At 43.1% G+C, this 24688-nt stretch overlaps 1 non-coding gene across 1 annotated transcript; it reads right to left on the bottom strand.

The window, feature by feature from the left end:
* Nucleotides 1-18536: 18536 nt before the first annotated feature.
* TRNAG-ACC (transfer RNA glycine (anticodon ACC)) lies at nt 18537-18610 on the bottom strand. Its single transcript has one exon. It is a non-coding gene; the product is annotated as a tRNA-Gly (tRNA).
* Between the last annotated feature and the right edge of the window lie 6078 nt (nt 18611-24688).

Here is a 24688-nt window from a genome sequence, read left to right as displayed (position 1 = left end):
TAAAGAGTATGATCAATGTGTTACTTGCCTTGCTGACGATCCGCAAAACCTAGTGACTTGTAGTAGCACGCTTCGCATTTCAGGAATTCTATCGCAAACAAACAATAGCATACATAAGCACTCAAGAAAAGATGCACGGGTAAAACTCAAATAAGAAGATCTAACCAGAAAGTTCAACTGAAGAACTCTGGTTTGCCAAAAGAATCAAATCAAACGGAGCAACGAAACTCAAACTGCGAAAGAAACAAGGTCGGATTACTAATCTGGACTAAAGTCAAATTTCACAGTACCAAAATCTTGTTCAAGTTGGTTTAACAGAAAGAGGGTTTCGAGACAAAGATCTAGGCCTTGTTTCACCTGATTTGGATAAACGAGCGAAAAGTTATACTAGATCGAAGATTAGGGCAGAATCGCGATCGAAAATAATCGCGAAAAAACCCTTGAAAAAGAAAAACTGACGAACAGGCTAATGAACGAACGTTCGCTGTGTGTGACTCACGGACGAACAACGTTCGTTAAAACGACCGTACGCCGTACGGACGAACGTCCGCTATTTAACCGAACCGAGAAAAACCGAAACAAAACCGATCTATTTTTAAAAAAACTAGATCTAGGATTTTTTTTTAAACGAACGGTTTTTCTGAGAAAACCGACGAACGGCGGCGGCGGCTACCTCCGGCGAGGTTCCGGAGGCGGCGAGGGGCGACGGCGCTGGCTCCGGCGTCGGGCGGCGGGGCGGCGCTAGGGTTTCATGGGCGGGGCTGGCGGCTCGATGGGCCTTGGGGTCGCGAGGGCGCGGCTTATAAGGCCGGCCGGGTCAAGTGTCCAGGTCGGACACGGCCCGGTAGGTCGGTGCACACTTTTTTTAAACGGATTTCGCCGGAAAAATCCTAGAAAAATAAATAAAAATCTAAAACTATGAAAACAAATTTTCACCGTCTAAATAAAATATTTAGAACAAGATGAACATTTTCTTGGTCCTAGAATGCAATTTTGAAAAATGCACATTTTTTTCTAATTCAAATAAAATTGCAATAAAATCCAAATAAAATTTATTTATTTGATTTGAATATTTTTCCTCCAATATTTCATTTATTTTGGAGAAGTCATATTATCTCCTCTCATATATTTTAATTCGAAATATTTTCGGAGAGAAAAATTATTTAAAACCAAAATGATCCTTGTTTAAATATTTGATAAAATTCAAATATGAAAAACGTGAAATCCCCAACTCTCTCAGTGGGTCCTTGAGTTGCTTAGAATTTCGAGGATCACGAAACGAAAAATGCAATAAAATATGATATGCATGAATGACCTATGTATAACATTCCAAATTGAAAATTTGGGATGTTACAGTTTCATTTGAGGCGGTATGTTGATCGTTGGAAAAAAACTGAATACAAACTAGGACGGAAATTTGGATTCTCCTTCAATCTTGGTGATTTCCCACTCGAAAGCATTAAACTTTCTCGGTGATGGTTCGATTTATGAAGGGTGTGCATGACAACATAAATCAAACCTTCTCAGCTTTTAACCAGGGCACGGTGAGGCCATACCATGGCACCATGCCAGCCGTCATGTTTTTCAATCACATATTTCATTGTTCTATAGTTGATAACCCAGTAAATGACGCGTTTGTGGTTGACTCCATTGAAATCTCTGCCCATTCCCTGTAAAAGGCTTGAGAAATTACTAAATACCACGAGTATGGTTTTTCCAGACCGTTCTTGTGCACCCTTTCATGCACCAATTGTTTGAATTTGAATTACGTGCATTAATGCCTACAAAATGCACATAATACCCTAAATATTTTAAATGAACCCGGAAAAGTGTCAAATTTGAACACGGTGATTAGCAGGGTTTATGTTCATCGTAGAAAAAACTCATGGATGAAAGACAAAGGAAATTTGGATTCCCATTCAATCTCGGTGATTTACTATCGCACACAGTTCATCTCCGTCGCCTCTGCGAACCGTGTGTGTTCACTCACACATGCAAAAGGAAAAGAAAACCCTCGCCCACTTCGTCCCCACTCACTCGCCGCGGACTCCTCCGCAACTCTGCACCCTAAGCTCGACGGCTGTTGGCGGCGGCCGTAGGTCGCGCTCCAAACGACACCGGATTTCGCCTCCACCGCTTTCCGCCGTCTATCTGCACCAACATTCTAGACTCTGATCGACTGGGGTTTTCTGCGGGATTGGGCAGGGGATTTTTCTCATGGAGAAGGTAATCAACTTAATTAGCGAAATATTCACTCATCTCTTATCGCAGTCCGTCCGTCGCTGTTAATCAACCGGCAGAAATCGCCGTGGAATCATTTTTGTTCTAGCTGATTCGTGGGTGTTCATTCATGTGTGCACAGTGCGAGCACAAATCGGGCAACTGTGGTCATGGCTAGTCGAAAACGAAGTTCTATCTCACCATTCCGGATGACTTCAGGGAGCGCTCGGTATGTTCAATCTCAACCTACCATGGTCGGCATTGCCTAAATTTGTGAATATATACCGTCCGTTGCTACATTATCTATATATTTGCATCAAATCTTTGTTACGTTATCTATTTTTAATTCTATATTTTTGTACTTTGCTTGCATCTATATATGGATATGGTCTACCAGTTACTCCCATATTTGCATCTTGCTTGGTTATTTCAATATATCTAATTTACGATCTTAATTTTCATTTCAAGCAGTACATCCCTTGCTTTGCAAGAACAGGAGTAGAAGGAAATCTTGGGCTTTACTTTGCTGATGACTCCCAGGATGTCATATTGACAACACCACATGGGTTTACAATGACGGTTAGCGTAAAACTTGATAAAGATGGTCACTCCTATTTTAATGCGGACCTTTGGAGAAAAATTTCTAAGTGTTATGAACTGAAAGCTGGCAATAAAATTCTAGTGCGTGCACCACAGCCTGGTCTAATTAACATGGATGCTTACTTCCCCAACGTCATGAGCCGATCAAAGTCTGATCGAGGTTAGTGTCCTTTCAACTTTCTCCATGCTGTCATATTACTATTTAAGCAACCAATTGATCACTATTTAAGCAACCAATTGTGATATCATATTCTGACTCCGTTCCTAGGCAGTAACAAATTATGTTTACCAATTTATGCGCACTATATATTCTTCTGCCATGTTCTGAATAAATAATACCTTTCCACCTTTTAAGCAGGATATGTTGGATGCATAGTGAACGATCTGTACGTTACTAAGCGTACCAAATTTCACTGGAAGGACTTGAAGCATGTCATAAACTTTGTTGACAATCTGACAGAGATAGCACAACGTATGAATGCTGGATTTTGGATGGGATTAATTAGACCTATGGTGCACACACTGAAGAAGACCAATTGTGTGCACAAAGCGCTGCTAAAAAGTCTTATTTTAATGTTGATGCTCATAAACTATATATATCTTCAACGATATGTTACAATTGTTTTTTATTCTACATGTCAACAGAAATTGCCCCTGTAGCCGTTCCTGGATCGATTTCCCGGCGTGGTCATACACTTGTGCCTGCTAAACGCCAAAGTGATTGCAAGGTACTGCATTTCCAGCAAAAATGGAACCATTAAAATTAACAAGTTCTCGCTTCTTGTGGCAATGCATCCATATTGGAAAATTGGAGACATTGTTCTACTCCTGCTCTACCAAGGCACAGGAGGGCTCTTCCTTTTCATTGACGAGATGTCGAGTCGCCGTGATCAAGCTGCTTCCAGTGGATAGTTGTGGTTGTTGGCCCTCGGCCTCTTAAAATGTGCTAGTTGTTACTATATATGTTAAGTATGTAGATATGGACCATATGGTTGTTGGCCCTTAGCCTCTTAAAATGTGATAGTTGTTACTATGTTAAGTATGTAGATATGGACCATATGGTTGTCAAAACCGTGTTACGAAGATCCTCCTTTTGTCGAATAGTGTAACCACTATATATGTGTTACTCAAATGTTGTTACCCAAGTTCATAAATTTTCATGGAAAGTATTAGTATCGTACACAGTTCATTGAGTTTAAGCGTGTGCCCGATGTCCAGAAGGCATTTGCATATTAACCGTCCATATTGCAAATTCACACACATGTTCACATAAGAAAACGTATGTGTAACATACTAATCATCGCACACGAGTACTCGCAGACGCATCGTGTGCGATACTCCTAGCCACCGCAAGCAACTAGTTTGCATTTTTCAAAGTTTTTTGTACACACAGAATCACACATGAAGTAACTGTATTGACCGTCTGTGTTGTAATTTCTCATCACAAACAGTTCATCCGAGTCGGCTGTTTGCCACATATCACACACATCTTGTTTACACGACTCGTTTGTGTTCTTTTGGCTCATCGCAAACAGTTCATCCATGTGAACTGTATGCTGCATATCACACACATCTTGTTAAGTTGAACCGTTTCTGTCGTGTTCCCTAATCGAAAACAGTTCGTCCGAGTTAACCGTATGCCATATATCGCACACACATTGATATGGCTGCCCGTTTCTGTTGTTCTACCTCATCGCGAACAGTTCGAATGGATTAACCGTGTGTCCTGCATCGCACACACATTGTTATGGCTGCCCGTTTCTGTTGTTCTGCCTCATCGCAGACAGTTTGAATGGATTAACCGTATGCCCTTCATCGCACACGCAACTAAAACCTGAACCGTGTTTGATGCATACATCATCGCAAATGTTTTGCACCTTTTTTGACGGGTTTATTACACCACCATTTGCGATTATTGCATCGCACACAGTTTCGGCAAAGGGTCTCTGATCGTAGTGTCGCGTTAACAGTCTCCTGCAGTAGTGTAATGCTACCGCTGTACTAAGCAAAATAAGATGCATAAAAGATAAACATCACATGCAATCAAAATATGTGACATGATATGGCCATCATCATCTTGTGCCTTTGATCTCCATCTCCAAAGCACCGTCATGATCTCCATCGTCGCCGGCTTGACACCTTGATCTCCATCGTAGCATCATTGTCGTCTCGCCAACTATTGCTTCTACGACTATCGCTACCGCTTAGTGATAAAGTAAATCAATTACATGGCGATTGCATTTCATACAATAAAGCAACAACCATAAGGCTCCCGCCAGTTGCCGATAACTTTTACAAAACATGATCATCTCATACAACAATTTATATCTCATCACATCTTGACCATATCACATCACAACATGCCCTGCAAAAACAAGTTAGACGTCCTCTACTTTGTAGTTGCAAGTTTTACGTGGCTGCTACGGGCTTCTAGCAAGAATCGTTCTTACCTACGCATCAAAACCACAACGATTTTTCGTCAAGTGTGCTGTTTTAACCTTCAACAAGGACCGGCCATAGTCAAACTCGATTCAACTAAAGTTGGAGAAACAAACACCCGCTAGCCACATGTGTGCGAAGCACGTTGGTAGAACCAGTCTCATGAACGCGGTCATGTAATGTCGGTCCGGGCCGCTTCATCCAACAATACCGCCGAATCAAAGTAAGACATTGGTGGTAAGAAGTATGACTATTATCGCCCACAACTCTTTTTGTTCTACTCGTGCATATAACATCTACGCATAGACCTGGCTCGGATGCCACTGTTGGGAACGCAGTATTTCAAAAAAATCCTACGATCACGCAAGATCTATCTAGGAGATGCATAGCAATGAGACGGGAGAGTGTGTCCACGTACCCTCGTAGACCGAAAGCGGAAGCGTTTAGTAACACGGTTGATGTAGTCAAACGTCTTCATGATCCAACCGATCCAAGTACCGAACGTATGGCACCTCCGTGTTCAGCACATGTTCGCACGATGACGTCCCTCGAGCTCTTGATCCACTTGAGGATGAGGGAGAGTTTCGTCGGCACGACGGCGTGGCGACGGTGATGATGAAGTTACCGACGCAGGGCTTCGCCTAAGCACTACGATGATATGACCGAGGTGTTAAACTGTGGAGGGGGGCACCGCACACGGCTAAGAGATTGTCTGTTGTGCTTTGGGGTACCCCCCTGCCCACGTATATAAAGGAGGGGGTAAGAGGCAGCCGGCCAAGGGGGAGGCGCACCATGGGTGTGGGAGTCCTACTAGGACTCCAAACCTAGTAGGATTCGGCCCCCCTCCTTCCATCTTACGGAGAGGGGAAAGGGGAAAGGAGGGAGAGGGAGAAGGAAAGGGGGGCCGCGACCCCACCCATTGTCCAATTCGGTTTGGGCAAGGGGGAGGCACGCACCACCTCGTGGCCCTTCTTCCCTCTCTCCACTAAAGCCCAATAAGGCCCATCAAATTCCCGGGGGTTTCCGATAGCCTCCGGGTACTCCGATAAATCCCCAAACCTTATCGGAACCATTCCGATGTCCGTATATAACCTTACAATATATGAATCTTCACCTCTCAACCATTTCGAGACTCTTCGTCATGTCTGTGATCTCATCCGGGACTCCGAACAAACTTCGGTCATCAAATCACATAACTCATAATACAAATCGTCATCGAACGTTAAGCGTGCGGACCCTACGGGTTCGAGAACTATGTAGACATGACCGAGACACATCTTCGGTCAATAACCAATAGCGGAACCTGGATGCTCATATTGGCTCCTGCATATTCTACGAAGATCTTTATTGGTTAAACCGCATAACAACATACGTTGTTCCCTTTGTCATCGGTATGTTACTTGCCCGAGATTCGATCGTCGGTATCATCATACCTAGTTCAATCTCGTTACCGGCAAGCCTCTTTACTTGTTCCGTAATGCATCATCCCGCAACTAACTCATTAGTCACATTGCTTGCAAGGCTTATTATGATGTGCATTACCGAGAGGGACCAGAGATACCTCTCCGATACACAGAGTGACAAATCCTAATCTTGATCTATGCCAACTCAACAAACACCTTCGGAGACACCTGTAGAGCATCTTTATAATCACCCAGTTACGTTGTGACGTTTGATAGCACACAAGGTGTTCCTCCGGTATATGGGAGTTGCATAATCTCATAGTCAGAGGAACATGTATAAGTCATGAAGAAAGCAATAGCAATAAAACTAAACGATCATTATGCTAAGCTAACGGATGGGTCTTGTCCATCACATCATTCTCTAATGATGTGATCCCGTTCATCAAATGACAACACATGTCTATGGTTAGGAAACATAACCATCTTTGACTAACGAACTAGTCAAGTAGAGGGATACTAGGGACACTCTGTTTGTCTATGTATTCACATGTACTAAGTTTCGGTTAATACAATTCTAGCATGAATAATAAACATTTATTATCATATAAGGAAATATAAATAACAACTTTCTTATTGCCTCTAGGGCATATTTCCTTCAGGTTCCACCCTCATCGCCACGCGCGGGCGACCACTTGAGAGGTTCCCTGTCGGCGCGGAGAAGCCACCACATGACTGTGTCCCCAACCACGGCCACGGCCCACCCGTCATGGACCCTCAAGGCAAGCTACCGCTTTCTAGGCAGACCGGACAACACAGTGAGCCCCAAGGTAGTGCCCGCAGCACGCCACCGCGTAATGGACGGCGGAGGCCCTCCTATGCGGGTATGTTAGGGAACGTAGCATGCAATTTCAAAAACTTTGGGGTATGTTAGGGAACGTAGCATCAACTTTGGGGTGCCCCCTGCCCCCGTATATAAAGGAGGGGAGGAGGAGGCCGGCCACCAAGGGGGCGCGCCAAGGGGGGGAGTCCTACTTGGACTCCACTCCTAGTAGGATTCGCCCGCCATTTTCCTTTCTCATCGAAGGAGGAAAAAGAAGGAGAGGGAGAGGGAAAGGGAAAGGGGGCCGCGCCCCCTCTTCCTTGTCCTATTCGGACTCCCTTGGAGGGGGGCGCGCACCACCCCTTGCGGGCTCCCCTCTCTCTCCACTAAGGCCCATGTAGGCCCAATACTTCCCCGGGGGGTTTCGGTAATCCCTCGGTACTCCGAAATATATCCGAACCTTTCCGAAACCATTCCGGTGTCCGAATCATCATCCAATATATCAATCTTTACCTCTCGACCATTTCGAGACTCCTCATCATGTCCGTGATCTCATCCGGGACTCCGAACAAACTTCGGTCACCAAAACACATAACTCATAATACAAATCGTCATCGGACGTTAAGCGTGCTGACCCTACGGATTCGAGAACTATGTAGACATGACCGAGACACCTCTCCGGCCAATAACCAATAGCGGAACCTGCATGCTCATATTGTCTCCCACATATTCTACGAAGATCTTTATCGGTCGAACCATTATGACAACATACGTTATTCCCTTTGTCATCGGCATGTTACTTGCCCGAGATTCGATCGTCTGTATCCTCATACCTAGTTCAATCTCATTACCGACAAGTCTCTTTAATCGTTCCGTAATGCATCATCCCGTAACTAACTCATTAGTCACATTGCTTGCAAGGCTTATTATGATGTGCATTACCGAGAGGGCCCAGAGATACCTCTCCGTTACTCGGAGTGACAAATCTAATCTCGATCTATGCCAACCCAATAAAACACCTTCGGAGGTACCTGTAGAGCATCTTTATAATCACCCTTTTACGTTGTGACGTTTGATAGCACACAAGTTATTCCTCCAGTATTCAGGAGTTGCATAATCTCATAGTCAAAGGAACATGTATAAGTCATGAAGAAAGCAATAGCAATAAAACTTAAAGATCATTATGCTAAGCTAACGGATGGGTCTTGTCCATCACATCATTCTCCTAATGATGTGATCCCATTAATCAAATGAAAACACATGTCTATGGTTAGGAAACTTAACCATCTTTGATTAACGAGCTAGTCTAGTAGAGGCATACTAGGGACACTTTGTTTTGTCTATGTATTCACACATGTATCAAGTTTTTGGTTAATACAATTCTAGCATGAATAATGGATATTTATCATGACATAAGGAAATATAAATAACAACTTTATTATTGCCTCTAGGGCATATTTCCGTCAGTCTCCCACTTGCACTAGAGTCAATAATCTAGTTCGCATCGCCATGTGGTTTACTACCTCTTGAGCATGCATTGGTTTTCCCTTGAAGAGGAAAGGGTGATGCAGCAAAGCAGCGTAAGTATTTCCCTCAGTTTTTGAGAACCAAGGTATCAATCCAGAAGGAGACTACACGCAAATCGCCTAGTACCTGCACAAACAATCAAGAACCTTGCAACCAACGCGATAAAGGGGTTGTCAATCCCTTCACGGCCACTTGCAAAAGTGAGATCTGATAAAGATAATAAGATAAATAATTTTTGTATTTTTTTGTATAGATTGAAAAGTAAAGATTGCAAAATAAATAGTAAACTAGAATTATAGATCAGAAACTTACATGATGTAAAGTAAACCCGGGGGCCATAGGTTTCACTAGTGGCTTCTCTCATGATAGCATATATTACGGTGGGTGAACAAATTACTGTCGAGCAATTCATAGAAAAGCGCATAGTTATGAGAATATCTAGGCATGATCATGAACATAGGCATCACGTCCGTGTCAAGTAGACCGAAACGATTCTGCATCTACTACTATTACTCCACACATCGACCGCTATCCAGAATTCATAGAAGAATCAAATATTGTTCATAGATAATCTTGATCATAAACCCACAATTCATCGGATCTCGGCAAACACACCGCAAAGAGTATTACATCGAATAGATCTCCAAGAACATCGAGGAGAACTTTGTATTGAGAACCAAAGAGAGAGAAGAAGCCATCTAGCTAATGAATATGGACCCGAAGGTCTGTGGTAAACTACTCACACGTCATCAGAGAGGCTATGGTGTTGATGTAGAAGCCCTCCGTGATTGAATCCCCCTCCGGCAGATCGCCGGAAAAGGCCCCAAGATGGGATCTCACGGGTACAGAAGGTTGCGGTGGTGGAAAAGTGGTTTCGTGGCTCCCCTAGATGTTTTCAAGGTATAAGAGTATATATAGGCAAAATAAGTAGGTCGGTGGAGCTACGAGGGGCCCACGAGGGTGGGGGGCGCACCTACCCCCTGGGCGCGCCCTCCTGCCTCGTGGCCGACTCGTTGCGTCTCTGACTTCCACTCCAAGTCTCCTAGATTGCGTTTGTTCCAAGAAAGATCCTCGCGAAGGTTTCGTTCTGTTTGGATCCCGTTTGATATTCCTTTTCTGCGAAACACTGAAATAGGCAAGAAACACAAACTGGCACTGGGCCTCTGGTTAATAGGTTAGTCCCAAAAATAATATAAAAGAGCATATTATAGCCCATTAAACATCCAAAACAGATAATATAATAGCATGGAACAATCAAAAATTATAGATACGTTGGACACGTATCATGATTTAACACCAATAGTTCACATCTTTATGTGATTAACACCCATAGTTCACATCGCCATGTGACCAACACCCAAAGGGTTTACTAGAGTCAATAATCTAGTTCACATCGCTTATGTGATTAACACCGAAAGAGTACTAAGGTGTGATCATGTTTTGCTTGTGAGAGAAGTTTAGTCAACGGGTCTGCCACATTCAGATCTGTATGTATTCTGCAAATTTCTATGTCTTCAATGCTCTGCATGGAGCTACTCTAGCTAATTGCTCCCACGTTTAATACGTATCTACATTGAGGCTTAGAGTCATCTAGATCAGTGTCAAAGCTTGCATCGACGTAACTCTTTACGACGAACTCTTTATCACCTCCATAACCGAGAAATATTTCCTTAGTCCTCTAAGGATAATTTTGACCGCTGTCTAGTGATCTACTCCTGGATCACTATTGTACCCCCTTGCCAAATCCATGGCAAGGTACACAACGGGTTTGTTACACAGCATGACATACTTTGTAGAAGCTATGGTTAAGGCATAGGGAATGACTTTCATTCTCTCTCTATCTTCTGCCGTGGTCGGGTTTTGAGTCTTACTCAACTTCATACCTTACAACTCAGGCAAGAACTCCTTCTTTGACTGATCCATTTTAAACTCCTTCAAAATCTTATCAAGGTATGTACTTATAGAAAGTCTTATCAAGCGTCTTAATCTATCTCTATAGATCTTGATGCCCAATATGTAAGTAGCTTCACCCAGGTCTTTCTTTGAAAAACTCCTTTCAAACACTCCTTTATGCTTTCCAGAAAATTCTACATCATTTCTGATCAACAATATGTCATTCACATATACTTATCAGAAAGGTTGTAGTGCTCCCACTCACTTTCTTGTAAGTACAGGCTTCACCGCAAGTCTGTATAAAACTATATGCTTTGATCAATTCATCAAAGCATATATTCCAACTCTGAGATGCTTGCACCAGTCCATAGATGGATCGCTGGAGCTTGCACATTTTGTTAGCACCTTTAGGATTGACAAAAACTTCTTGTTGCATCATATACAACTCTTATTTAATAAATCCATTAAGGAATGTAGTTTTGATATCCATTTGCCAGATTTCATAAAATGCAGCAATTGCTAACATGATTCAGACAGACTTAAGCATCGATAGGAGTGAGAAAATCTCATCGTAGTCAACACCTTGAACTTGTCGAAAACCTTTTGCAACAATTCGAGCTTTGTAGATAGTAACACTACTATCAGCATCCGTCTTCCTCTCGAAAATCCATTTATTCTCAATGGATTGCCGATCATTGGGCAAGTCAACCAAAGTCCACACTTTGTTCTCATACATGGATCCTATCTTAGATTTCATGGCCTCAAGCCATTTATCAGAATCTGGACTCATCTTCACTTCCTCATAGTTCGTAGGTTCGTCATGGTCTAGTAACATGACTTCCAGAACAAGATTACCGTACCACTCTGGTGCGGAACATGCTCTGGTTGACCTACGAAGTTCGCTAGTAACTTGATCTGAAGTTTCATGATCATCATCATTAGCTTCCTCACTAATTGGTGCAGGCATCACTGGAACTGATTTCTGTGATGAACTACTTTCCAATTCAAGAGTAGGTACAATTACCTCATCAAGTTCTACTTTCCTCCCACTCACTTCTTTTGAGAGAAACTCCTTCTCTAGAAAGGATCCATTCTTAGCAACAAAGATCATGCCTTCGGATCTGTGATAGAAGGTGTACCGAACAGTCTCTTTCGGGTACCCTATGAAGACGCACTTCTCCAATTTGGGTTCGAGCTTATCAGGTTGAAGCTTTTTCACATAAGCATCGCAACCCCAAACTTTAAGAAACGACAGCTTAGGTTTCTTGCCAAACCATAGTTCATACGGTGTCGTCTCAATGGATTTAGATGGTGCCCTATTTAAAGTGAATGCAGCTGTCTCTAATGCATAACCCCAAAACGATAGTGGTAAATCGGTAAGAGACATCATAGATCACACCATATCTAATAAAGTACAATTACGACATTCAGACACACCATTATGCTGTGGGGTTCCAGGTGGCGTGAGTTGTGAAACTATTCCACATTGTTTTAAATGAAGGCCAAACTCGTAACTCAAATATTCGCCTCCGCGATGATATCATAGAAACTTTATTTTCTTGCCACTTCACTCTGAAATTCTTTGTACTTTTCAAATGTTTCAGACTTGTGTTTCATTAAGTAGATATACCCATATCTGCTCAAATCATCTGTGAAGGTCAGAAAATAACGATACCCGCTGCGAGCCTCAATACTCATCGGACCACATACATCGGTATGTATTATTTCCAATAAGTCATTGGCTCGCTCCTATTGTTCCGGAGAACGCAGTTTTAGTCATCTTGCCCATGAGGCATGGTTCGCAAGTATCAAATGATTCATAATCTCAAGTGATCCCAAAAATCCATCCATATGGAGTTTCTTCATGCGCTTTATACCAATATGACCTAAACGGCAGTGCCACAAATATGTTGCACTATCATTATCAACTTTGCATTTTTTGGCATCAATATTATGAATATGTGTATCACTATGATCGAGATTCAATAAACCATTCACATTGGGTGTATGACCATTGAAGGTTTTATTCATGTAAATAGAATAACAATTATTCTCTCACTTAAATAAATAACCGTATTGCAATAAACATGATCCAATCATATTCATGCTCAACGCAAACACCAAATAACATTTATTTAGGTTCAACACTAATCCCGAAGGTAGAGGGAGTGTGCGATGGTGATCTTAGCAACCTTGGAATCACTTCCAACACACATCGTCACCTCGCCCTTAACTAGTCTTTGTTCATTCTGTAACTCCTGTTTCGAGTTACTAATCTTAGCAACTGAGCTAGTATCAAATACCCAGGGGCTACTACGAACACTAGTAAGGTACACAATAATTTGTATATCAAATATACCTTTGTTGACTTTGCCATCCTTCTTATCCGCCAAATGTTTGGGGCAGTTCCACTGCCAGTGAGCATTTCCTTTGCAGTATAAGCACTCAGTCTCAGGCTTGGGTCCAGCTTTGGGCTTCTTCACGGGAGTGGCAACTTGCTTGCCATTCTTCTTGAAGTCCCCTTTTCTTTCCCTTTCCCTTTTACTTGAAACTAGTGGTCTTGTCAACCATCAACACTTGATGCTCTTTCTTGATTTCTACCTTCGCCGATTTCAGCATCGCGAAGAGCTCGGGAATCGTTTTTGTCATCCCCTTGCATATTATAGTTCATCATGAAGTTCTAGTAGCTTGGTGATAGTGACTAGAGAACTCTGTCAATAACTATATTATCTGGAAGATTAACTCCCACTTGATTCAAGTGATTGTACTACCCAGACATTCTGAGTATATGCTCACTGGCTGAGCCATTCTCCTCCATCTTGTAGGCAAAGTACTTGTCGGAGGTCTCATACCTCTTGACATGGGCATGGGTCTGAAATACCAATTTCAACTCTTGGAACATCTCATATGCTCCGTGGCGTTCAAGACGTTTTTGAAGTCCCGGTTCTAAGCCGTAAAGTATGGTGCACTAAACTATCAAGTAGTCATCATACCGAGCTTGTCAAACGTTCATAACGTCTGCATCAGCTCCTGCAACAGGTCTGTCACCTAGTGGTGCATCAAGGACATAATTCTTCTATGCAGCAACGAGGATAATCCTCAGATCACAGACCCAGTCTACATCATTGCTACTATCATCTTTCAACTTTTCTCTAGGAACAAATCAAAAAAAATATAGGAGCTATATCACGATCTATTGATCTACAACATAGATATGCAAATACTATCATGACTAAGTTCATGATAAATTAACTTCAATTAATCATATTACTTAAGAACTCCCACTTAGATAGACATCCCTTGAGTCATCTAAATGATCACGTGATCCAAATCAACTAAACCATTTCCGATCATCACGTGAGATGGAGTAGTTTTCAATGGTGAACATCTCTATGTTGATCATATCTACTATACAATTCACGCTCGACCTTTCGGTCTCTAGTGTTCCGAGGCCATGTCTATACATGCTAGGCTCGTCAAGTTTAACCTGAGTATTCCGCATGTGCAAGACTGTCTTGCACCCGTTGTATGTGAACGTAGAGCTTATCACACCCGATCATCATGTGGTGTCTCGGCACGACGAACTGTCACAACGGTGCATACTCAGGGAAAACACTTATACCTTGAAATTTTAGTAAGGGATCATCTTATAATGCTACCGCCGTACTAAGAAAAATAAGATGCATAAAAGATAAACATCACATGCAATGAAAATATGTGACATGATATGGCCATCATCATCTTGTGCCTTTGATCTCCATCTCCAAAGCACCATCATGATCTCCATCGTCACCGGCTTGACACCTTGATCTCCATCGTAGCGTCGTGGTCGTCTCGTCAACTATTGCTTCTACAACTATCTCTAACGCATAGTGATAAAGTAAAGCAATTACATGGCGTGTGCATCTCATACAATAAAGAGACAACCATAAGGCTCCTGCCAGTTGCCGATAACTTTTACAAAACATGATCATCTCATACAACAACGTATATCACATCATGTCTTGACCATATCACATCACAACATGCCCTGCAAAAACAAGTTAGACATCCTCTACTTTGTTGTTGCAAGTTTTACGTGGCTGCTACGGGCTTCTAGTAAGAACCGTTCTTACCTACGCATCAAAACCACAACGATGTATCGTCAAGTGTGCTGTTTTAACCTTCAACAAGGACCGGCCGTAGTCAAATTCGATTCAACTAAAGTTGGAGAAACAGACACCCGCCAGCCACCTGTGTGCAAAAGCACGTCGGTAGAACCGGTCTCATGAACGCGGTCATGTAAGGTTGGTCGGGCCGCTTCATCCAACAATACCGCCGAATCAAAATAAGATGTTGGTGGTAAGTAGTATGACTATCATCGCCCACAACTCTTTGTGTTCTACTCGTGCATATCATCTACGCATAGACCTGGCTCTGATGCCACTGTTAGGTAACATAGCATGCAATTTCAAAAAAATTCCTACGATCATGCAAGATCTATCTAGGAGATGCATAGCAACGAGAGGGGGAGAGTGTGTCCATGTACCCTCGTAGACCGAAAGCGGAAGCGTTAGTTTAACGCGGTTGATGTAGTCAAACGTCTTCGCGATCCAACCGATCAAGTACCGAACGTACGGCACCTCCGAGTTCAGCACACGTTCAGCTCGATGACGTCCCCGAACTCTTGATCCAGTAGAGGGTCGAGGGAGAGTTTCGTCAGCACGACGGCGTGGTGACGGTGATGGTGATGTGATCCGCGCAGGGCTTCGCCTAAGCACTACGACGCTATAACCGGAGGAGTAAACTGTGGAGGGGGCACCGCACACGGTTAAGAGAACAACTGTTGTGCTTTGGGGTGCCCCCTGCCCCCGTATATAAAGGAGGGGAGGAGGAGGCCGGCCACCAAGGGGGCGCGCCAAGGGGGGAGTCCTACTAGGACTCCACTCCTAGTAGGATTCGCCCCCCTCCCTTTCCTTTCTCATCGGAGGAGGAAAAAGAAGGAGAGGGAGAGGGAGAAGGAAAGAGGGCCGCGCCCCATCCTCCTTGTCCTATTAGGACTCCCTTGGAGGGGGCGCGCGCCACCCCTTGCGGGCTCCCCTCTCTCTCCACTAAGGCCCATGTAGGCCTAATACTTCCCCGGGGGGTTTCGGTAACCCCTCGGTACTCCGAAATATATCTGAACCTTTTCGAAACCATTCTGGTGTCCGAATATCATCATCCAATATATCAATCTTTACCTCTCGACCATTTCGAGACTCCTCGTCATGTACGTGATCTCATCCGGGACTCCGAACAAACTTCGGTCACCAAAACACATAACTCATAATACAAATCGTCAGCGAACGTTAAGCGTGCGGACCCTACGGGTTCGAGAACTATGTAGACATGACCGAGACACCTCTCCGGTCAATAACCAATAGCGGAACCTGGATGCTCATATTGGATCCCACATATTCTACGAAGATCTTTATCGGTCAAACCATTATGACAACATACGTTATTCCCTTTGTCATCGGCATGTTACTTGCCCGAGATTCGATCGTCGGTATCCTCATACCTAGTTCAATCTCGTTATCGTCAAGTCTCTTTACTCGTTTCATAATGCATCATCCTGTAACTAACTCATTCGTCACATTGCTTGCAAGGCTTATTATGATGTGCATTACCGAGAGGGCCTAGAGATACCTCTCCGTTACTTAGAGTGACAAATCCTAATCTCGATCTATGCCAACCCAACAAAATACCTTCGGAGATACCTGTAGAGCATCTTTATAATCACCCTTTTATGTTGTGATGTTTGATAGCACACAAGGTATTCCTTCGGTATTCGGGAGTTGCATAATCTCATAGTCAAAGGAACATGTATAAGTCATGAAGAAAGCAGTAGCTATAAAACTTAACGACCATTATGCTAAGCTAACGGATGGGTCTTGTCCATCACATCATTCTCCTAATGATGTGATCCCGTTAATCAAATGACAACACATGTCTATGGTTAGGAAACTTAACCATCTTTGATTAACGAGCTAGTCTAGTAGAGGCATACCAGGGACACTTTGTTTTGTCTATGTATTCACACATGTATCAAGTTTCCGGTTAATACAATTCTAGCATGAATAATAGATATTTATCATGACATAAGGAAATATAAATGAAAACTTCATTATTGCCTCTAGGGCATATTTCCGTCAGGGTACTCTAGCATTTTTATATGAAGAATATTATATCACGTTAATTGACGTGATTTTATCACCATATCTTGGAGTTCTTTCCTTATACCCCCAAAGCAATTCCATAGGTGGCATCCTGATGAAAACATGCCAATAGAGGTGCCTGAACTCAGTAAAACCGATAAAGCCTACTACTAAAGAACAAAACAAAAAGTAAAAACAACATATATTTTGGACTCATCATACAAAAGTGAAGATGAGGATGGTGATGGCTAGGAAAGGGAAAGGGTGCCCAGTCCCACTCCCGCGTGTAGCATGGGTCGACCCGACGAGAGGAAGAGAGGAAAGGAGAAGTTCAAGAGAGAAGTTGAGGTGGAGGTGATGTAAAAAAGGTTGATGAGTTGATAAGGACAAGGAACTAGTTTGCGGAGAAGAGTAAGCAAGAAAATATAGAGATGGAGGAGAAGAAGATACAATAGAAGAGGGTGGTGAGATGGGATGCTATGCAAGAGAGTTGATGGCATCATGAAGAGATGGAGGTGACTACGCCAAAAATTCACATGTATCAGGCGAGACTAAACAGATAGGTCAGGATAATCGGTTCATCATATTGGATCTGGACTCCTTAGATCTAGTGATGGGCATTTTATGGATGAAGGATGTCGATCGAATGCTACAAGGACCTCAGAGAGGGAATAATGGATACGCAGGAGAAGAAGGGGACGCTGCACTCGTCGACAACATGTAATTTGTACATGTCACGAGTTAAATGCTTTTTTTGCGGGGTACCAGTTACATGCTTTTATTCATGCAACTTATCAAAAACTACGTGTATGTTTACTTAATTTGCTAAACTTTTAAATTTACAATCGACGTGTTTGAATGAGGAAAAAAATTAAGGCTAGCATTTGACTACTATGAGCATGCACATTATCTGATTAGCCTCCAAATGCATATGGAGCGCCGTTCATGTACATTATAATAACTACAGATATGACACTCTAGAGTTGCTTTAAGAGAAGCACGAAAAGAGCGACAAGTCAACGGAAGAGGAAAAAGCGGTAAATGAACTAAGAGCTATCCCCCCCCCCCCCCCTCTAAGTAAAATGCTTTTTTTGCGCATCTAGATAACTAATTTCATCATCAACAACAAATGGAACTCAGACTGTAAATAAAATTACAATATACCATGAAAAACATGCTCTTTCAATTATATTAAATAATTAACACCATCATTTTTTGTTAAAAATTAACACCATCATTAATAGCTCAGTTGGCAAAATATAGAGAAAAAACAAAGAGTAAATAAATTTGGAAAAAAATACCAGGTAAACACACACACACCCTTTCAATTATTTTGGGTAATTAACAACTCAGTTGGCAATAAGAGAAAGAGAGGCAAATCAAATAATAGAAGATTCATTTCAAAAAAAGAAGAAGAAGATTCCCCCGAAAAAGAGGAAAATACCATGTAAAAAACTTTGGCGTCGCCCGGATTTGAACCGGGGATCCTCAGCGTGGTTAACTGATGTGCTAACCAACTACACCACGACACCTTATATATTTCTATTGCTACCTTAATATTTTTATTACGAAAACATTTAGTTGGCTGATTATGACGTCATCTAGAGATCCCCCGGCTGGCTGATCATGCAACGAGGCAGGCATACACACACAGGGGGCGATGCGCATAACCCCCTGGGCCCTGGCCGTGATCGAAAACCACAAACCGTAATACTCATCTTCTGTAGTACCCCGTACCAAAAAACGTAGGGTCAATGACATTTTCCTTTATTTAGTGGAGGTGCTAAAACAAGGCTAGTCAATTCTGAGATCAACTTCACTTTACTAAGTCTACCTTCCAAGCTAACATGAGCTTATTCTGTCTATCATTAGGCATATAAAAGCATGTCAAATCCTAAGGCTAGGCTACTAACTAGGTCGATCACGATGGTTTACTCTTCCCTCAAAACAAAGCGCACACTACAGTTTATTTTAGTAATAAAAAGAAAATGCTGTTTACATCAGACAAACATCACTGCACAGAACCAAACCCTGCTGTTTGACTGGTAGCTGGGCTAATTCGGCATGGAGATCAAGTGCCCAAGGCACGTTATTGGCAGGGCAGCAGTAGTATAAGAAAAGCACGCACGTGTGGCCCGTCACGGCGAACCGCCGGCAGCCGGCGGGTTCCCATTTCTCGAGGTGACACATCGCGGTCTCACGGCAGGAATCATCATCGGTTCAGAGGCCCCTTTTCTGTCCCGTCGAAGCGTCTCCGGCGAAGTGCTCCGGTTGGTGATGATCTCATCCCAGTTTTAGGCAAAACGGCAAAAAATGCGGTTCGATTTGATGTAGTAATAGTTGTGAGGCCAACCAACGACCGACGAAAAGGTTCCGGAAGAGACATGTAACCAACGGACTAGCATTATTTTGTAGCGGCAATTTTAAATTTTGCCTTGGTTTCTGTTTGTTCTTGGATAGTAGTGCTGCATACATGCAATTCATGCATGGAGCAGGCTGCAAAGATTGGTGCCGACGCATTAAACAACCGCAGTTGCATAGCAAGTTGCACGCTTGGACACTGACTACGCAACAGATGTTCAGAGTAATGTACGTGTTTATTGATTTGATACGGTACGGAGAGACAGAAGACATGATTGGAATTGTTTGATGCCTGATATGATGATCAATAAAGCTCAAGCCGAGGGCATGTCGGCTTCCTTTTTTTTTCCTTTCAGCTTGAGAATATTGACTTCTGTCCATTCAATTCAATTCAATGGCTTGCGGAAGCGGTTGCAAGTAGCAACACTCCTACCCCTACCGAGCACCTACTCCTGGGCCCCCATAAATATGATCTTTCATTCTATATACTTACGTACTTTCTTTGTTTTAGTTATGGAAAAGGGAATATCTTCAGCTCTTTTTCCCTTTCAATTATGGAACAAGAAGTATCTTCAATATGAGAATATCCCATCAACTCTTTATCAACTCCCATGAAGAGTTGAGAGGTCATGCTCGTCATGATATGCTGAATAAGTCGTTTCGTGTCATATTTTGCAATTGCACCAAGACAAAAGCCATCAAACGTAAAGAAAGTTGATGGCTTGTGGAGGCGGTTGCAAGTAGCAACACTCCCACCCCTGCAGAGTACCTACTCCTGGGACGCCATATATACTGTTTTTCATTCTTCTATTATATGAAGTTTCTTTCAATTATGGGAAAATGACTTTCAATAATAGAAAAAAAGAACGTCTTCAAATCATTCTCCTTTCAATTATGGAACAAGGAGTATCTTCAATATGAGAATATCACATCAAAACTCATGAAGAGTTGACGGGTCATGCTCGCCATGATACGCTGAATAAAATCGTTTCATGTCATGTTATACAATTGCAGGAAGACAAAAGCAGAATCCAAGAGTCTGATGCCACCAGAACCATCAAATGAAAAGGAAATTGGTGAGTGCCACATGGACGCGAGGGAACATCATTCCGTTGATAAACTCAAGGAGAGATGTAGCATCACTGCATTAGTGATTTAGTCATCTCGGCTGAATTGTCATGTACTCATGTGGCAACAATACATTCAGCAACCTTTCTTTTAGAGATTTAATTAGCGCCCACGGTTCATCAGTCAATTTTGGAAATCTTAATCCCACATTGTGGATGCAAACAAGCTGCACTATCTTCTACGCAGTTACTTGGTTGGACGGTGTTAGTACTTACCACTGGTAAAATTTGGACACAACTACTTTTGTTCTACACATCAGCAGTTTGCGTAAGCCTCATATACTGAACTCTCTCTTGTTCTTCTCTTTGATTTCATCCGGTTTGAGTACATGCATGAGAATTGTCATAACAATCTTCATGATCTCTTCTTCAGCATATGACGTGGTAAACCGGACTGCAAAGTGCAGATATTGTTAGAAAGTGTGTATTGATTGCCAGAATAACCTTACTGATTTAGCAAATCAGTGCACTAGACGCACCACAATTCTTACATATGTAGGCCTAATCTATCTAAAGGCATGCTGTTCATACATTAGTATATGACCACAGGGAAGAGCAAGTCTTAACTGAACAAAGTAGAAACATTTCAGTGCTCACGGTTCCACTAGAGATAAAGCATCACATAGACTAAACCAAAGAAAGTTAAGGAAGTTCTTTGTTGGACCATGCAAAAATAAAGTGAAGCACGCTGCTAATGGCTTACCCCAAGGAAGGATTGGAAACTCCCATGTCTGCTTAGGAACTGACATAACATATGCAGTAACCTTAAGAGAATAGAGAGAGACAATATTAGACACAACATTGTCACACCTCTATCTAGAATGTTTTCAATGTCAGTGGGAATGCTACATTCAAGGAGCATACAAGAGTTGAAGCAGCAAGTGGACAGGGAAAGTCGAAAAGCCATGAGGTATCTTCGGTCTCATAAAGAACATCCAAAACTTCCATGCACACATCCATACTTAAAAGATCACCCAACTTTGATATTTCCCTGTCAGTGAAGAAGAAAATAAGCAGCACATTATTTTAAATTCTATACTTACGTTTCACATGTATTGAGAAATCCAGAACCATAAGAACATATGAGCAGCATATGTTCATGGTCTAATACTTTCTACACATCAGCAAAATTATTGTAGTGCTAAGCACTAGCAGTGTAACTTCGTGGGATTGGTAAAACAGATGGTGGTGTGATACTGTGTCTGTGCACCAAGTAAAAACTTACAAAGAGTCAAGTGGACTGCTCAGGGGGGAGTGAGAAACTGAATGCAACAGATTCTAATTCTAGTGACTAATTACTGCACCTGCCTGGTGTGTGGTAGGAGTACTGTTGTTTCTCATATAATGCATAGGCAGCATAGCCCAATATAAATGGATGTGTAGAACTTCAGAGTTACAAGATGATACATGTTCACCAATCACCACTAACTAGTATAATTCAGTAGGTATATAGCGGTTCTAAAGGCTATAACAATTGCTCCTAACGAAAGTATTAACAAGTGGAGTATTGGTAGTATTGGTCGGTAATTAGCGAATGAATTAAGCAATTTGATGAACCTGAACTGAATGAGAAGCTCCTCCAGGTATATGAAAGCAATGTTGGAACACCCAACATTATAATCCACTACCTACAGACCACTCAAAAAACAACAATTTCATAGTGTGGGAAGACGAAAGCAATACAAAGCAAACATTCCAGCGCTAGCCCAGAGGCTTTACCTCCATGAACACCAGCTCCTGTGGCATTACAACAAACACCTTGAGTCCGCATAATCAGGAACCGAAATGAAAGAGAACAATGCACCATGAACTCACAGCATCGGCGAAATCACGGCATGTGAAATGCTGGTCGGCGATGATGCGGTCGCTGAGCGCCTTGAGGCTCTTCACCGACAGTGGCCTCATCTCATGGATCTGAACAGAAAACGGCACGAAAAGGAAGGTAATGATGCTCCCCCCATGCCATGGCATGCACACAGAGTTTGCTGAGATGCTCATGGTATCACCTTGCTGGCGATCCACACCGCGACAAGCGCGAAGAGCTCCAGGTTGCTGTCCCTCAGGGGCTCGATCAGCCACGACCTGACGGCCCGCCCACTTCGTGCGCCGCAGAACCCCATCTTCCTGCCACGAACATGTCAGGAAGAAAAAAATCGCCCCAGCCAAAAACAGAAATTGGGTCTGGGAGTGGGAGATCGACCGCCATCACCTCGGAAGCGCGGGGAGGAAGCGCCCATCGAAGAACGAGAGCACGGAGTACTTGACGATAGGCCGGAGGTCGAGCCGCTACAAGGAAATCACGGACGGCGGCAGGTGAGACTGAGTTCGGTCGGGGTCTCGGGCAACGGAGGGAGATGAATGCTTACGTTGGAGGCATGGAGGAGGAACTGGAGGAGGTGGCTGCGGCGGGAGGAACCAGGCCACCCGCTTGCCGCCGCCGCGTCCTCCACCATTTCCATGGTGGCGCGAGTCGGGGAGGGCGGTGACAAACCCCTTTCTTTTCGGGTTTCCTTTTCGGTTTGCTTTCTGTTCATTCCCACTTTTCTTCTTTTTTTTACTTCTCCCTCTTCCACTTCTGTTTTTCAGGAGAAGAAAATATGTAAGAACTTCTAAAAAATCACATGAAGATATGAATATGGATTTTGTACTACTTGTACACATGGTTACATTGACTATGATCTCGAGATGTGTGCACATCTTTTTGAGTTCTTCTATTCTTTTCATTTCACTTACGGCTGTAGTGTTGGGAACTCTTTCAACACCAAATTGCGATCACAAGTTCGCATGGTTTCATCCAGGTAGTATCACATACGTGACGTGTTGAGGAGGAAGAATAAAGAGGAATATACACACGAAGCCATTGTTGCCTTGTTTCATCCTAGCCGAGATGCCCAATGGCATTTTAAGTGGTTGATGTTGTATGGCTCTCTTTCTTGAGTTGAAACATGTAGGTGGCCCACTAGGGTCTATGAATTGATGGCTACACTTCTTAGCTCGAGTGGGGCGCAGCTAAGAGAGAATCAAGGGGAGGGTGGGAGGTGGGAGGCAGAGAGAAAATATGCATCATTGGTGGGGCCAAATGACTGCACTCTTGAAGCCTCTACTTTTTCTTTCTTTCACTAAATATCCGCGGGTGCGTGGCGGGGGGGGGAGGAAGGGACAACGCCCCCTTGGCAATGCTTGTAGCTCTACCACTAGCTTTCGAGGCCCATTGTCTTCCTTGTCCCTTCGTGCATCGACATGTGAGACTGGTCGATAACACCCTCTTCGTTCGAGGCGTGTTGTCCCTAAAATGTTGTCATCGGGAATCGACGTCGAAAATCTTTTAGATTCTTCCAGGTTTCTCGAGTTGCTTGAGAATCACCTTCAATGAATAAGGCATTGTTCTTTCTTCTTGAGTGCACCTCACTGCCAATGCCTATCCACAGCCTTGAGAGGAGTAATGGTGGCATTAATTACGAAAGAAAGACCAGAAGAACTCGAACCTGGTGTGAGTATTTGTCGCGGCTAGGACACATGAAAGACTGGGTGGCTGGCAACTACAATTCATAGGACACCGCAGCTACAATTAAAAAACAAAGCGTATGGTAGTCCAACTTTTTTAGACAACTGTATAATTTTTGTACAAAGTATATAGAATTTGCATTTTTTTCCGAAAAACTTCCAATCTATTTATCTTTAATCATGACAGTACAAAGAATAACAAAGGTAATAAAAATTACAACCATGTCCGTCGACCACCTAGCGACGAGCACTGGAGTGAGCTGAAGGCGCGCCGCCATCATCACCCCTCCCTCACCAGAGCCGGGTAGACCTTGCTGTAGCAGACAGTTGGGAAGTCGTCGTGCTAAGGCCCTATAGGAACAATGCACTAGAGCAACAACCATCGCTGGTGAAGAAAGCCGTAGATCAGAAGGATCAAACCTGTAAACACTCAAACGAAGACGAACGAAGACCGGATCCAAACAATTCACCGAAGACCAGCACCGATTGAATCCCGCGAGATCCGACGAAGACACACCTCCGCACACCCTCCGACGATGCTAGACGCACCATCGGGACGGGGATAAAACGTGGGAGACATTATTCCTACGGCTTGGGACAACACCCCCTTGGCAGTGC

This window comes from Triticum aestivum, chromosome 4D (genome assembly GCF_018294505.1).
Source record: "Triticum aestivum cultivar Chinese Spring chromosome 4D, IWGSC CS RefSeq v2.1, whole genome shotgun sequence".
Lineage (NCBI taxonomy): Eukaryota > Viridiplantae > Streptophyta > Magnoliopsida > Poales > Poaceae > Triticum > Triticum aestivum.
This window is presented reverse-complemented; position numbering and strand designations above follow the sequence as displayed.